General features: G+C 36.0%; 1 protein-coding gene across 14 annotated transcripts in view; it reads right to left on the bottom strand.

Annotated features, from left to right (window-relative positions):
- Positions 1-17074, bottom strand: part of CLIP-190 (Cytoplasmic linker protein 190) — a 107714-nt gene that overhangs the window by 70937 nt on the left and 19703 nt on the right. The window contains exon 1 of one of the 14 annotated variants that reach the window (XM_067768989.1): positions 14764-15296. The exons of 10 other annotated variants lie outside the window; for them this stretch is intronic. The gene's annotated coding sequence lies outside the window, so the exon portion shown is untranslated. Of the gene's footprint in view, positions 1-14763; positions 15297-17074 lie in introns of those variants that run through there. 3 more of the 14 variants (XM_067768988.1, XM_067768986.1, XM_067768985.1) reach the window with 3 other exon arrangements.

Genomic DNA, 17074 nt, shown 5'->3' with positions numbered 1-17074 from the left:
ATTTTTCAACTACTTTTTTTTCAGAAAAAATTATATTTTTGATTTCTGAAGAGACGAATCGCGCAGCGCTCGAGGAAAACATCAATACAACTTTTAAAACCAACCCAGAAGAAATTCGACATTATATTGGAATTATGCTATACATGTCCTTGTATCGATACCCTAATTTAGAGAGCTACTGGGGCAAAAATGCTTTTCCAAAAATACAGAACACCATGCCTGCAAAGAGATTTATGTTAATAAAAAAATATCTGTCTTTTCATGATGAAAGCCGAAGATTTCAAAAAGGACAATCGGGCTACGATCCTTTGTTTCGTATACGAAGACTTTCTGAAGAGATAAACAAAATGTTCGACACTATACCAAAGAAAAGTCGCCTCTGTGTTGATGAGCAAATGTGCAGCACGAAAATAAGACACCATTTACGCCAATACATGCCAAATAAGCCACATAAATGGGGCATAAAACTATTTGTACTCTGCGATACTAATGGATTTGCTTATCGCTTTGAAATCTATAATGGCGCAGGTGACAATGTTATCTTACCAAACTCACCGGACTTAGGAAGCACTGCCAATGTTGTTGTTCGGTTGTCACAAACAATACCAAATTTTAGAAACCATATCCTTTATTTTGATAATTTTTACACAACGCTTCCGTTATTGGTATATTTACGAGCACGTGGAATTTTTAGTCTAGGTACAATCAGGGTCAATAGGATTCCTAACTGTAAATTACCTTCCGACCTCGAAGTGAAAAAACAAGGGAGAGGATTTTCAGTAGAGTTTGTTGCATCATCGTATGGCGTTGAAATAAATACAGTCCTATGGAAAGACAATAAGAGTATACGTTTAGCGTCAACTTACGTTGGAACTGAACCATTTTCCAGGTCAAATCCCACACTTCAGGAGTCAAAGGTTGCACGCTACGACCGGAAACAGAAAAAGTACCTCGAAGTAGACTGTCCTCTGATAATAAGGGAATATAATAAGCATATGGGTGGAGTCGATCTAATGGACGGTCTTATGGGCGGTACCATATTAGAGCTAAAACACGAAATCCAATGATTAGACTTTTTTATCATCTGATTGATATGGCTGCAACCAACTCGTATATTTTATACCGTCGAACGCTTTCTGAAAAGTCAAACGATTCTAGCTGTAGTACAAGTGGAGAAAAAACGTATCAACTACCACAATTTCGCGAAGAAATTGCAGCTGGTCTAGTAGCTTACAGGGAGAGACGACCTCCGGGACGAGAAGCAAGTGCACTTCAAAAGGTAAAAGAAGGGGTAGAGATCGAAATAGGCAAGAGAGCAAAGCATCCGGTTGACGACGTTCGTTACGATAGATATGACCACGTTCCAAAGTGGCTGGAAAGAGAACATGGTAAGAAAAAATGCAAGTTTTGTAAATCATCACAGACGCAATGTATTTGCCAAAAATGCCAAATAAACCTATGCTGTTCGAGTTCGAAAAATTGTTTTGCCGAATACCATACCAAAAAATAATACCAAAAAGCTTTTACTCTGTATTTTATATATATATTTTTGAATAAAATTGTATTCGTTACTCTCCGTGCCCTTCTATTAAAATATACCGTAACAGGCAAGGATGCCTAAAGGCAGCCTTCCTTTTTTCCCTTCTAACGCAGAAATGGAAATAGTTTTTACTTGAAAATCGTATCTACCTTACTTCTTGGTCTACAATTTAACTTAAAAAAAAATATTTGCACATTGTTTTTTAGTTTTGAAGATTTGCCTGTTTGAGGGTTAATCTTCTACACACCACATACTTCGTATGTAATTATGTGTTGAAGTTATGCATGTTGGTAAGGCGGTTTCAGAGAAACTTGGTATTGTTGCTGTTTTTGTTCTATTTATAGAACTACAACGAATTAACCAAATGTTGTCTGTTTGTATGAGTTAATCGGGGATTGCACGTATTGCTTTAAATGTATGAAAACATTTATTTCAAGCAATTTTTAATTTTATAATTTATTTAATAATTTGGGAAAAATTTAAACAATGTGACATCATTGTTTTACATTATTTATTTATGTCAATGGGTATCGTATTTTAAATATTTTCTTAATTAGTGGTTAACCACAATCGACGATAAATAGCGTAACAAACATAAACAGAACCTCCGCCGCACTCATACAAACAATCGATTAAATGGGAGGGCCAAACGTAACGTAAATAATTAAATTCGTTTTTTTTTTGAAAATTCTCGTGGAATTGCGATAAGTTCAAAGTCACTTATAATATCTACATATATCGTTTAAAATATATGTTTCTTATGCATTCTTCGACAAGGTACTTGATCCTTCTTTTTGGCCTGTACATACGGTGGTACACTTATTTACCAGGAAGTCGAGGGCTGAACCTGTCATAGCGGTTAATACAAATCCAAAAAACGTAATGTCGAACACAGAAACAACAAAACAAAGGTAGTTAATTATTGATTCGTCCCATCTCATCATTAATTTCCAAAATGTTCGTGGCCTACGATCAAAACTCACCCATTTTTTCCTTAATAGTTTCACTTTTACGGCACAACTAGTCGCCTTTACGGAGCCCTGGCTAAAGCCTGATAATTTCAGTTGTCAGGTATTTACAAATAAATATGCTGTTTATCGGCGTGACCGCATTTCTAGAGCGGGAGGTGCCCTTATTGCTGTTGATTCTAACCTCTCTTCTGAGTTGATTTTGCTGGACAATATCTCTCATATCGAATTTATAGCAGTTAGGCTTTCATTCGGTACCTCTAGCGTAATTGTTTGCTGTTCGTACATTCCACCTTGTTCGGATAAGGATGTTTATGCTAGTCATAGCTCGGCCATCTGCGATTTGCATTCGCAGTTAGGTGATAATGATGGACTTGTTGTTGTTGGTGATTTTAACTTGCCAGCAGTTAGTTGGGTTAATATGAGTGATTCAAACTTTTTAACTCCCACTGCTCAACACGATTTTCTCAATTGCCTGTTAGACTCATCTCTTCTTCAGATTAACAACGTGTCCAAATAATAGAAACAAAATGCTGGATTTAGTATTTGTGGATGGCTCGGTGGGTACTGCCCTTACTCAAATTCCACCTTTATCCCTTCCAGAAGACCCCCTGCACCCTACGCTTGAGATATCACTTGATATCAGTCTACCCCGCAGGATTCAAGTACAGGATCGACCCCGTTCTAGATGTTTCTACAAAGCGAATTTCATTATGCTTAATGATCTGTTGGCTTCCCATGATTGGCCGGATCTCTATGCATGCACTGATGTCGATTCGGCAATCTCCATATTTTACAGGACACTTGACGGCTTCTTTGATACCTGTATTCCTACTCGCTACTGTGTTCGAATAAGCCGCCTTGGTTTTCAAGGCATTTTATCAGACTTAATAACATCAAATCTAGGCTTTATAAGAGATTCAAGAAAACTGGAACATCTGCAAACTTCTCTAAATACCTAATAGCTCGTTCTAACTTTCACTTTAAAGATTACTTCTTGGTGTTACTTGTGGTTGTTGGAAAGCTTAATTTTTTGAAAATCCAAAAAAGTTTTACAGTTTCGTAAATTCAAAACGGAAAACTTCTGGGTATCCTTCCTCATTAACCTTTGGATGTAAAAAAGCTTGCACTGATGACGACGTTGCTGAACTATTTTCTGAGTTCTTTAAGTGCACGTATTCATCCAGTGGTTTTCATTACGGTCAATACCCCTATCGCTTAGATAGCTCGAATTCCATTAGGAATCCTGCTATTGATGGTAATATTGTTCATCAGAGTCTTCAATCTTTGAAGTCCGACTTTTCTCCGGGACCAGATGGTGTTCCTAGTTGTGTGCTTAAGTACTGCGCTGAAAACATATATGAGCCTATTTTAAAATTATTTGAGTTATCTCTGGGATCTGCGTCATTCCCGTCACTTTCGAAACAGTCTTTTATTATTTATTTTCCTAATATCTCGACCCATCCGCCACCTAGTGGATTTTTTTTGATAAAATATTGCATTGTCACCGGGTTCTGACTTATGGCTCAAGTTTCATATCTCCAGCTCACCGGGAAATTACTCAAAAATCGAATGCAAGATTCCCTGCGTTTTTTTTAGGGATTTTCGTTTATCTCGATTCGTCTGCTACCCGGCGGCATTTTGTTTTCCACGAATTGTAGTGCCATCGACTCGCAAACTATGTGCTAAGATTCAAGTCTCTGGATCACCGAGAAGTTAGTTAAAAGTCGATCGCAAAATTTCCATTTTAAAATTAATTTTCTGTATATCTCGATCCGTGCGCCACCTAGCGGATTTTTTCACACTTGCATTGTAATGTCTCTCAGATCTGAACTATGTTCTAAGTATCAAGTGTCTAGCTCAACGGGAAGTTACCGAAAAAGACTTTTCCGTGGGTCAAAATTTCGTATGGAAATGAGGGGACAAACATGAAAGCGACTTAATATAAAGGTAAAAAAATGCAAAAAAGCAAAAAATTAAAAATCATCGTTTCGGATTTCAAGCAAAATGCAGAGTTTATTGACATTTGTAGCACAAAAGAAATTATAAAGCAATATTTAAATTGTACAACAACTACCTTGCGATAAGCGCCAAGGGAGGCGGCAAGCCACTCCAACGGTGAATCTCAAGTAACCGTAGAGTGGAATGTGTCTACCAATAAGCGATTATTTCTTAAGTTACGAGGTGGGTCATATAAATTGACCAAATTAGATAAGTCGTCACAGTGTATGTTATTATTAATGACATTATAAATAAAAAGTATTGAGAAGTATATTCTCCTATCATATAGGGACTGCAAGCCCATTAGTTTCCGTCTACCAATATAAGAAGGAAGATTACCTTGTCACGGTAACTTTCTTAGAGCAAATTTCGTAAAAACTTTTTGAACTCTTTCGATTTTGTTTGAGTGGGTTTCATAGTATGGGCACCATATTAGAGAACAATACTCTAGGCTGCTTCGAACAAGAGATATGTAAAGAGCTTTTAAAGTGCAAGGATCTCTGAAATCCATTGAATTTCTTCTTATGAACCCTGTCATAGAAAAAGCTTTTGATACTATTAAGTCAATGTGTTGAGAAAATGTTAGCTTTGAGTCGAAAATAACACCCAAATCTTTCATTTTGGTACTTCTAACTAGAGCACAATTGTCTATATTGTAACTAAATAGTATGTTGTTACACTTCCTAGAGAAGGTGACAACACAGCATTTATTGATGTTCAGTTTGAGACAATTCAAAGTGCACCACTGATTCAGTGAATTGAGATCAACTTGTAACTTATGGCTATCACTTGCATCACGAACGGTACAAAAAAGTTTGACGTCATCCGCGAACATTAGCCACTTAGCGAATTTAAAGCAATTCGGTAGGTCGTTAATAAATAAAAGAAATAGCAGTGGTCCGCAGTGAGTACCCTGAAGTATACCTGACCACGCGTCGATAAATAGTCTTGAGGTTTTATTCCCTAACTTAATAAATAGTTTCCTGTTTGACAGAAAACTAGCGAAGAAATTAATGAGAATGCCACTAACTCCGTAACTTCGTAACTTCTGCAAAAGTATGGTATGACATACCTTATCGAAGGCTTTGGAGAAGTCTGTGTAAATCACATCAAGTTGTGCCTGCTTTCCGAACGCACCCACTATACTATTCGTTAATAGGGGGGGTCAAGTTCGAACAAGTTGATCTTCCAGGAAAGAAGCCGTGTTGATCTTTAGAGATAAAATCCCGAACATGGTCAAATAACTGTGATTGGATTATGTAATCGAACAATTTGGCCAGTGTCCCCTGTATAACGATAGGCCTATAATTACAAACATCACCAGACTTAAAGACCGGAACAATGTGACATAACTTCCACTGTTCGAGAAAAGTACCCTTATTGATACAATGCTGGAAAAGCTGGGATATGGGATTAGCTAAAGTATAGCAGCAACGCTTGAAAAATACAGGCCCAAATCCCTCGGAGTCATGTTTGGAACTGGACTTTAGCGATGAAATAGCGGATAGTACATCCTCTTCGGCGATTGAAAAGGAGGTTATAGAAGGTAAAGGTATGGAATGAAATGTAGGCGATATAGGAATGTTATGATTCTCATAAACTTTCTGAAAAAACTTAGCAAACAAGTCGCAGGACTCGACGGTATTGTCAGAGATAGCGCCATCATATTCCAAGTTCGTTGGGAATCCATTTGTTTTCCTCCTGGAATCTATGAATTTCCAAAATCCTCTCGGATTGGACTTTAAATTCGTTTCAACGGTATACATATAGTGCCTAAATAAGAGGTTATGAAGATGATCATACTCCTTTCTTAAATGAATGAAGTTAAGACGATTGTCTTCAGAATTATTATTCTTGAACTTCTTAAAAGCCTTATTCTTTTTATTTCTCAAGTTAGAGAGTCTTAGATTGAACCAAGGTGGCTTGTTTTTAGCTGCTCATCTTTTTAGGGGAACAAAATTAGAGATGGCTTCAGAAAAAATGGAACACAATATCTCGTAAGAACATACGAAATTTTTTATTGTCCATTTTACTTTTCCGCGCACGTCTGTTCCGTTCAGAAATTACTACGATTATGAGCTATTTCGCCATACACGCACGAACAGTTCGCGCAAATGTTCGCCAAAAATTAAAATATTTTGATTTTTGGCGAACATTTGCGCGAACTGGCAAACACCACCATACACGACAGAAAAGGTCGCAGAAACATGACATAACGGGAATGTTCGCGGAAATGTTCGTGTCGTGTCTTTGGCGCTTTATTAAATACAGACGATAACAATTTTATCGAAATTTTATTACTGTCACACAACTGCTTTTTACATGCATGCTTGAAAATGTCTGTTATCACAAGATTTAAAGTTCTTTCAGAGATAAGAAGGCAAAAAATGTTGTTGTTGTTGTCTTTATCGTTAACACAACAACAACAACAAAGCAAAAAATCATCGCAAATAGTTTCGATATACAATGCTTTAAAAAAAAAAGTAACAACAAACTTAAAATAGCACTACTCGCAAATATTGAACGCTTTCAGCGAACACAACTTTATTGGTACGTTTCAAACATGTTTTCGTCAGTTTGAGTGATAGAAATTTTGTATTATGAATGGTGTGTTGTGCCAACTACCCAATGAAATAATTTATTTTAAATTTAATGAACTATATAAAATAGTTTAATAAATTTAAAGATTAAAGGCCAATAATAATTTTTAAATATAATTAATTTTAAATTTTAACGAAAAATTACTTCTTTATTCACCCTTTACCATAACATAAAGAGGAATAATTGAAATTATGTATACCCAATATATATTTAAAAATGTCAAAGAATTGGCCGAATAAACCCGTTGATTGAATGTAGCGAAAAATATTTTTGCTCAATAATTTGAAGAAAACTTTTTGCCGATTGATCAACAGTTGTTTTTGCTGGAAGCGCCCATTGATTGCTTGAATATTTGGTTTTTGTTGAATTATCCTCATAACAATTGATATATGGACATAACTTGTAAAATAAGTAAGACATATTCAAAACCCTGACACTTCAAGAAAGGTCATTGCTCGTACCAAAAAACTAAGCTTTAAAATTTGCATAAAAAGTTGTTCTTTTGCATGTTTGTTATCAAAATAAAGAAGTGTTCAATAATACCCCGACCTCCTCTACCTCGTCAGCCAAGAGATCTACAACTTATATCGGCCGGTATTGAGTTAGAAACACAATACATGCTTACCAAAAAGGCAGCCGGTTCTATGTACCGGAGCGACTTGGGATTTTTCCCAACTAAGGGCTGTCATTTTCAGTGTAACCCCATTTAATTTGTTCACTGCTGCATCAACAACAAAAAGTGATATTTTTGACTTGGCTGCCTTTACATCTCAGAGTGCAATACTATTCTTTAAACCTGTGCCGGCACTTTAACCATAACATTTGCAGACAAAGACAGATTTTAAGATATTGCTGCTTCTATTTCTTACACTTTCAAGTTTATAATTCGCTACTAAGCTAACTTTTTTATCTGGCAAAGTTTTCTAAATAATAAATTAATAAGAGCAGTAAAGCACAAAATATGGCAGTCTCTTTTTTCACATGTTGCTGATAGTTTCTTACAGGGAACGAAAACTTAACTTCTTCGTGGATGAGTCTATCTTATAAAATATATGTGGAAGATTCCATTATAACGGTCGCAATACTTTTGTGCAAAACTTTTACAATTTTAAAGAAAACTGTTTAAGTAATGATTGGACTATTATATGCAAAATAAAGAAGTAAGAAATATAGTCACATAAATTTCAATAAAAATAAATTTGCAGAGCCCAGGAAAAGTCAAAGAAGAGTTTAACAGTCGCGACATTAAAAAATTGCCTGGAACACATTTCCATGCCACACACTTTAGAAATTTCCCACTAAACTCAGCAGTCTTACAATAGGGCGATTCTCTTAGTCTAGGAACCGTAGTTAACGTACAAAATATTCCACAAAGACATGCAATATTCTTTTCATCTAATCCAGCATGTACTGTCAAAAGTTAAATATAACAAGTAAGGAAGGCTAAGGCCAGGGGTGACTCTAGAATTTTTTTGTACGATATGGGTATCAAATGAAAGGTGTTAATGAGTATTTTAAAAAGGAGTGGGCCTTAGTTCTATATGTGGACGCCTTTTCGAGATATCGCCATAAAGGTGGACCAGGGGTGACTCTAGAATTTGTTTGTACTATATGGGTATCAAATGAAAGGTGTTAATGAGTATTTTAAAAGGGAGTGGGCCTTAGTTCTATAGGTGGACGCCTTTTCGGAATATCGTTATAAAAGTGGACCAGGGTTGACTCTAGAATGCGTTTGTACGATATGGGTATCAAACGAAAGGTGTTAATAAGTGTTTTAAAAGGGAGTGGGCCTTAGTTCTATGGGTGGACGCCCTTTCGGGATATCGCCATAAACGTGGACCAGGGGTGACTCTAGAATGCGTTTGTACAATATGGGTATCTATAGGTGGACGCCTTTTCGAGATATCGCCATAAAGGTGGACCAGGGGTGACTCTAGAATTTGTTTGTACGATATGGGTATCAAATGAAAGGTGTTAATGGGTATTTTAAAAGGGAGTGGGCCTTAGTTCTATATCTGGATGCCTTTTCGAGATATCGCCATAAAGGTGGGCCAGGGGTGACTCTAGAATTTTTTTGTACGATATGGGTATCAAATGAAAGGTGTTAATGAGTATTTTAAAAAGGAGTGGGCCTTAGTTCTATATGTGGACGCCTTTTCGAGATATCGACATAAACGTGGACCAGGGGTGACTCTAGAATGTGTTTGTACGATATGGGTATCAAATTAAAGGTATTAATGAGGGTTTTAAAAGGGAGTGGCCCTTAGTTCTATATGTGAAGGCGTTTTCGAGATATCGACCAAAATGTGGACCAAGGTGATCCAGAACATCATCTGTCGGGTACCGCTAATTTATTTATATATGTAATACCACGAACAGTATTCCTTCCAAGATTCCAAGGGCTTTTGATTTCGCCCTGCAAAACTTTTTCATTTTCTTCTACTTAATATGGTAGGTGTCACACCCATTTTACCAAGTTTTTTTTCTAAAGTTATATTTTGCGTCAATAGACCATTACAATTACCATGTTTCATCCCTTTTTTCGTATTTGGTATATAATTATGGCATTTTTTTAATTTTTCGTAATTTTCGATATCGAAAAAGTGGGCGTGGTCATAGTCGGATTTCGGCAATTTTTTACACCAATGCAAAGTGAGTTCAGATAAGTACGTGAACTGAGTTTAGTAAAGATATATCGATTTTTGCTCATGTTATCGTGTTAACGCCCGGGCGGAAGGACAGACGGTCGACTGTGTGTAAAAACTGGACGTGGCTTCAACCGATTTCGCCCTTTTTCACAGAAAACAGTTATCGTCCTAGAATCTAAGCCTCTACCAAATTTCACAAGGATTGGTAAATTTTTGTTCGACTTATGGCATTAAAAGTATCCTAGACAAATTAAATGAAAAAGGGCGGAGCCACGCCCATTTTGAAATTTTCTTTTATTTTTTGTTTTGTTGCAACATATCATTACTGGAGTTGAATGTTGACATAATTTACTTATATACTGTAAAGATATTAACTTTTCTTTTAAAATTTGAATTAAAAAAAAAAAATTTTTTAAAAAGTGGGCGTGGTCGTTCTCCGCTTTTGCTAATTTTTATTAAGCAGACATATAGTAATAAGAGTAACGTTCCTGCCAAATTTCATCATGATATCTTCAACGACTGCCAAATTACAGCTTGCAAAACTTCTAAATTACCTTCTTTTAAAAGTGGGCGGTGCCACGCCCATTGTCCAAAATTTTACTAGTTTTCTATTCTGCGTCATAAGTTCAACTCACCTACTGAGTTTCATCGCTTAATCCGTATTTGATAATGAATTATCGCAGTTTTTCGATTTTTCGAAATTTTCGATATCGAAAAAGTGGGCGTGGTTATTGTCCGATATCGTTCATTTTAAATAGCGATCTGAGATGAGTGCCCAGGAACCTACATACCAAATTTCATCAAGATACCTCAAAATTTACTCAAGTGATCGTGTTAACGGAAAGACGGACGGACGGACGGACGGACCGACATGGCGCAATCGAATTTTTTTCGATACTGATGATTTTGATATATGGAAGTATATATCTATCTCGATTCCTTTATACCTGTACAACCAACCGTTATCCAATCAAAGTTAATACAGCTCTGCTCAACTGAGTATAAAAATGTATATTGTTACGAATATTAGCAAAACTAAGGGGTGCTGCCATCTCCAAGTCGATGCTAAGCAGCGCCTTGCATGCACATCCATAAATCAATCATTATGTATCTACATAAACGAATCAGTCATTATGTCTACAAATATGTAGGTACACGCAGCTGAGAGCAACGCCCAAGCACATGCAGATATCTTATCTGAAATGCTCCTAAAGGTATGCAATTGTGATTGTGGAAGTGTCGCTCACACATACAAGCGCATGGGGTATGAAACAGCTATAAAAATTATACATCTGTAGTTGTAGCTGAGAAATTTATAACTAACTAGTAAGTTCTGGAATTAGAAAAGCCTAGAAATATGCAACGAGGAGGTCGGACAGTATAAAAGGGCGACAACAATGGAGGCGAGGAATCAATTTCATTTAAGCTATCAAGCAGTTTGGTTTAATTAAGCAAGCTATAAGTGTTATTGTAAAGTACTTTAATAAAGGTAATTTTTCCATTATTCAATATTGGAGTTATTTATTCAACAGTTTAGTGATTCGAACTTAGCAGAAGGTTGCATATAAGAGGATATGCAGTAAATTCGTTACAATATTTTAAACACTCACAAAACCGACGGGCGGAGGAAATTGTTGTTTTTTCATTTCAATAAAAAAAATGTCTATTCAAAAATATCGCCCGTTTTATAGTACACAGATGTAATTCAAAATTCAAACTGGTTAGGAAAATGCAAACACAGTTTTATCCTTGCATGCAGCGTCATTAAAAAAGTTGAATTCAAAGACCACTGGGTCATCTTTGTCCCTAGGAGTATGTTATGTATGTGAACATAATCTCACCAGTCGACTGTTGTCAATATCGAAAAATTAAAATTTTGGATCGCATCTGCTTGCAATAAAACTAGCGATACATGGAAATGTAGAAATCGTAAACATTTTTTAACAAATGTGTTTTAGTGTTGCGTGTGGAAAACTTATAACAGTAAGATTGAAATATTTCTACGGTTTATAGACATATCCCTAATATCCCGACCAACCCGGACGATTTAATAAGACCACATTGAAACTTCTAGACAATACCGCCATCTACCCCAAGGGTCTCCACAGCCTCGTCTCGTACATATTTGTATGATACTTAGGAAGGTAAAGTTGACAATTGGGTTGCGGAAGCTGTAAGGCTATACAACTTTTTATTACGCTTATGAACTGAAATCCTCTTACACCTCCATTATGAGAAGGAGCACAATGTATGAAGATTGCGGTGCGTGTCACAACAGTGAGGACTGCAAAATAGTCGGGTTTTTTCACAACGCCAGCATGCAAACGAAAACGAAAACAATGTTTGTATTAACCACTCCATCTCGCCTTTGTGAAAATATTTTGGAGGAAACTGATTTTATCAGCTGTCCGACAGGTCTGGGTATTTACAAACGTACTCGCTTGAATCCAGACGCTATTCACATTCCAATTGAACCAAGTCCTCCAAGTTTGGCACAATTAAGCAAAATACCATATTTGTTTCCGATTTAAAAGCTCAAGCAAAAGGGGAATATATGAAACATGAAAGGTTCAAGGGGGTTAGGTATTTAAACTTAAAAGTCCTAACAAAAAGTAGTTCTGGAAGTGGGAAGGTCGGCTTCTGAAGTCTTCATATTCTTTTCTTTGTAGTCATAAATAATGCTGTCGCACAAGGTAAAATGCGAAAAAAATCTTAAGTGATAAAATGCTACATGCACCACATAGGGTTAATTCATTTGTTTGCATAATAGTCCCTTACAAGATAATAATATTTAACTGTCAATCACACTTTGTTAAACTCACTGCGACTACATTCAAAGAAAAAACACTTCTTAACCCTTTGTAACGGCCGCGATATGTCGTTGTAACGGTCGTTACATGGCTAATTTTTTAAAATGTGTTTTGGGTCGATGGCTTCACAATCTGCTACTTTATGTATACAAATAAAATATGTACATACTATTTTGATAGTCTAAAGAACTCCTTTCCTGTAATAGCCATATTGGCGTAAAATAACATAAGGTCATCCAGTTCCAAACTGTAGTCAATATCTAGAAAACGAGGGCTAACATAGAATAATTATTAGTACCACTGAATTCAGTTTTAACATTTCTTTTTTAAACTTTGGTATTTTAATATTTAGCCGTTCTTTGACACATATGGCGATTTGAATTAGCGAAAAACCTAATTGTCATGTAATTAAACTTTTTTTCCTATTTTGTTACTTACTCAATTGGCGCTAAGTCGTTTAAAGGGCTATAGCCGTCCAACAAGGCGCGTCTGTCGCTTCTTCGTTGGGTTAACTGGCGCCAATCGGCCACGCCGAGGGAATTTTACTTCTTGTAACGGTGTAACGACAACATTTCTTTTACAGATTGGATAATCACTTTAAGCTGTAAGTCATTACAAAGATCTAGAAATTTATTTCGAATAGGGAAAAGTAGGTTAGATTGCTCGGAGCTCGATTCGATGTTTGTAAAAGAAGGACAAATGCCTCAACGCTTTTAAAGATTTTTGAAATTATAATGTTATTAACTTTGAAATGAGTGAAGTAGTAACCAATATCCAAATGGAGTAGCCATACGTCAAAACGTATTTAAAGTGTTTGGATCATGAAAGATGAAATTTATTTAATAACTCAGAGTGGTCTGATTTGATGGAAACACCCATGAATCAAAACAGCGATCAACTAAAAAAATCGCAATATTCAGAAAACGCGAAACGTTCACTGTCTCTCTCATTTGTTGTTGTTTTAAATTTTTACACAGCTTTTTCTCGTTGATTGTCGGAGGTATTAATTTATCGATAGGTTTTAAATTTGGTGCTCATTATATTCCAGTTTGCGAAGCAATTTACATACAAGATATGAACCAACTGGGAATTTATTGTATTTCGACAACGTTCGCCAAAGAAAGTTGATTGCGATTGCCGGCATTTGAATTGAGCTTCTGCACACAAATCAAGATTCATGACCAGTTTGCAAGAACTACAGGCGATCTACTGGATCTATTAAATTTGACCATATTTAGGCCGTAATGCTCCAGTAATATCAACGTCGGGAGGCAGAACTTATTTTATGTTATTTTGAACTTTTATGCTATTTTGAACTTTCACCGCCCTTATTTAAGTACGCTAACAATACACTCAAAAAAAAAAAAAAAAAAAAAAAAAACAAATACCTAAAAACCCCTTAAAACAAAGAAAAAATGGAATTGATTTTGCGCCATAGAAACGCTTTCTGTAATTTAGACAACTAGCTTTATTAAAAGCGAAGATGTTTTTTCCTAGGTTATAAGAATAATTTTCTTAAAAATAGAGAAAATTGTATAAAAAAATTATAAAATTGTAATTGTGTAGCTGTCACCGCCGTGAATTTCTAGTCGAGGTCCGCAACTTTACAGACGAGTAATCGTATTCACTGAGCTAACTCGTACATGTATGTAAATATTGTGATAAATATTCAATGAAGTATTCTTGATTGAAGAAAAATAAGAAATTCTTGCTCATTACATTGAAATTTTCCACAATTTAAAGAAAAATTTTTAGGAAACCTTTTTCCTTGTTTTAGTTAAGTTTTTTCTTTAGTGCAACAACAATCGCTAACATTTGTTAGTTAGATTTGATCAAATTATTTGTGCATGCTTTCGAAGTTTTTTTTTTTTGTTTTTTGATTTGTGTCGATTTTGAAAGGAACATACATAGCAACTCCAGCCAATAGATCCTCAATGTATTCTATGTCGCGTTTTCATCGAGGATATGGACTGGTTTTGCTTTTATCAAAAAAAAAAAACCAAAAAAAAATTATACAATGGCAATCAGTACCCTAAAACCATTTAGTAATTAATCACTTGCTTCTAGAGTCCAGAAAATCTTGAAGCGATGCTAAATGCGTTTGTTGTGATGTCTCGTTGATTGAATAATGAAGACCGATTTACTTATTTATTTTCACTCTTTCAAATCATTCATAAAATTCTAACTCAATATACCTAAACCATAATTAGACACAATCTTTTGCAATCTGGCGCAATCACCTTTTTATTATTTTGTTATTCAATTTCGTAAGTTTTGGTACTCGGCAAAAAAATTATTATCAGGAAAAGAAATCCAAGCGGTCAGGCTTTAGTCTTTCTCGAAATAATAACAAAAATATTGCTGACGGTTTTGATCCATAAAAAATTATTTTTATTTTTTTTGTGTTTCGCTTTTGAGTTTTAGCCGCGTACACGTTCGTCTCGTAGAATGTCGTTCAGATAACTAAAATTTTAGCGAAGCACCTCAAAACGCTTCTCAAGTTTTATTGAAAGCGGCCACGGCAGCCAGCACAATAACCAACAAAGCGGCGAGCTAAACGTAAGACGTACAACCGGCGATAAGGAAAAAAACAAAACCACATCAAAAATAACATATCGTAATTACGAACATCATTATGACAGCAATTATAACTTAATTAAGTATTATTTTAAGTCTCCTAGTCGTTCTCCCGCTCTTTTTAGTTGTCTAAACTTAGGTTTCGTTTTGTCTAGTATTTGTGATCGACTGTTTATTATTAAAAAGTTGTTGCTGCATGATCATCATTATCTTAATAATAACGTACAAACAATTGGCGATTTTGTACCACGGAAATAAACAACAAAATAAGCAAACAGGTTAATTGAGTTTCGGGAGCGTAGATGCAGGTATGAATAGTAAAATTCAAATGTGCAAGTTAATGCCACTTAGGCCCGGTTTTCCAGTACAAGTTCAACTCAGTTTGTCAGTTAAACTACGGTTAAACTTACTCTGCAGTTTTTCAGTCTACTTTAACTGAAGTTTAAGCTGATCTTAAGAGGCCGACCTGACAGGGTTAAATTCTAGTTAACCTATAGCCATCATCCTGTCGCAAAGATCCTGAGCGAGATAAATAATTTTGCATGTAAATGCAACAATAATGATTTGAGCCAGATAAATCCAGATAGAAGTCTGGTTCAGTTTTTGAGCCAGATAATTTGTTAGTTTCTTATCTTTAGTTTGGCAACGCTACCTTTAATAAACCTATTTTTTCAAAAATAGATGGCGCTGCTTGGTTTTTAGCTCTCGCAATGATCCAGAGCATTCCCGTGAAAATTGAGCGTTATACGGAGCTAGAAAACTCACTGGATGATGGCTTATCAGTTATTTGGGTTCGTTCGAAATGGCGTCGAATATACCCAACAAGCATATGGGCTTGAGTACCATTAGAGCTCATTTTGAACTAGGCATACTTCTCAAATCTCAAGAGTTGTTTCGAAACTGTGGCTCAACTCGAGAGTCATAGCGTACTCAGCAAAAGAGGGAATTTTTTATAAAGCAAAAATGCTATTACTTAAGTTGAAAAAATTTAATTACCAACTTCTGGTTCTGCAGGAATGCAGAAATTCCGATCAGCAAAATACGTAACTGGCAGTTCCAGAAGACGAGTGCCCGAGTCCCTCTCGTAGGGTGGTTGGAAAGCATGTGTTTCGCTACTCCAATACTCATGTTATAATTTATTTTATTTAAAACTAGCAGACCCGGCAGACGTTGTTCTGCCCTAAATTTGGTCTACCTGCATACATCTTAATAAGCGTTTTCCGTCTAACTCTGCCTCCCCCCTCTTATATTTTTCTTAATCCTTTTATTCACTCCTCCCTCCGTCTTTTTCGATTAATCTATCTCTATTTCGTCTCACTCTATCTCTTTCTGAGTCTCCTTCCCTCTTTTCTCTTCTCTCAAGTTCTTCTCATTCTTCTTCATCCCTTATTGCCAGTCCCAGAGGGTGGTATGTATTTTGTTCCAGTCCTATTCCGAGTCCCAGTCCCACTCCGAGTCTCAGCCCCAGTCATAGTCCTAATCCCAGTCCCAGTCCCAGTGTTTCTTATAGGAAATTTAACGCTCGCAATGGAACAAACCGCAGTTTACTATCTTTCTTAGTTTTTATACAAATCGCATTTAAAGTACAAGCTGAGTACCCTCCTACACGATAATTCAAATCTTTAAACGCGTTTTTCTCGAAAACTTTTTTTCGCACAACAGGGCCGTTTGATGATTCGACGTCACATATTTTATCTTGGAGTGTTTTACTGTGTTCCAGCCTTTATAGAATACATTTTGCTTGTCCAGTTCTGTTTTAAAGAAAGGAAGTCCGAAATTATTGTTTTGCCTTACTAAATATGAGTGGGTTTCGCTGATATATGTAAGTTTGTCACTCAGATACTCTGATAATTACCGCGCTTAATGTTAAGTACAAATTTCATGCTGTGATAAAATATCAGATGCTTAACACTAAGGCAATCAAGTGTT

This window comes from Eurosta solidaginis, chromosome 2 (genome assembly GCF_040869045.1).
Source record: "Eurosta solidaginis isolate ZX-2024a chromosome 2, ASM4086904v1, whole genome shotgun sequence".
NCBI lineage: Eukaryota > Metazoa > Arthropoda > Insecta > Diptera > Tephritidae > Eurosta > Eurosta solidaginis.
Note: the sequence above shows the minus strand (reverse complement) of the source record. Positions and strands in the feature narration are given on the sequence as shown.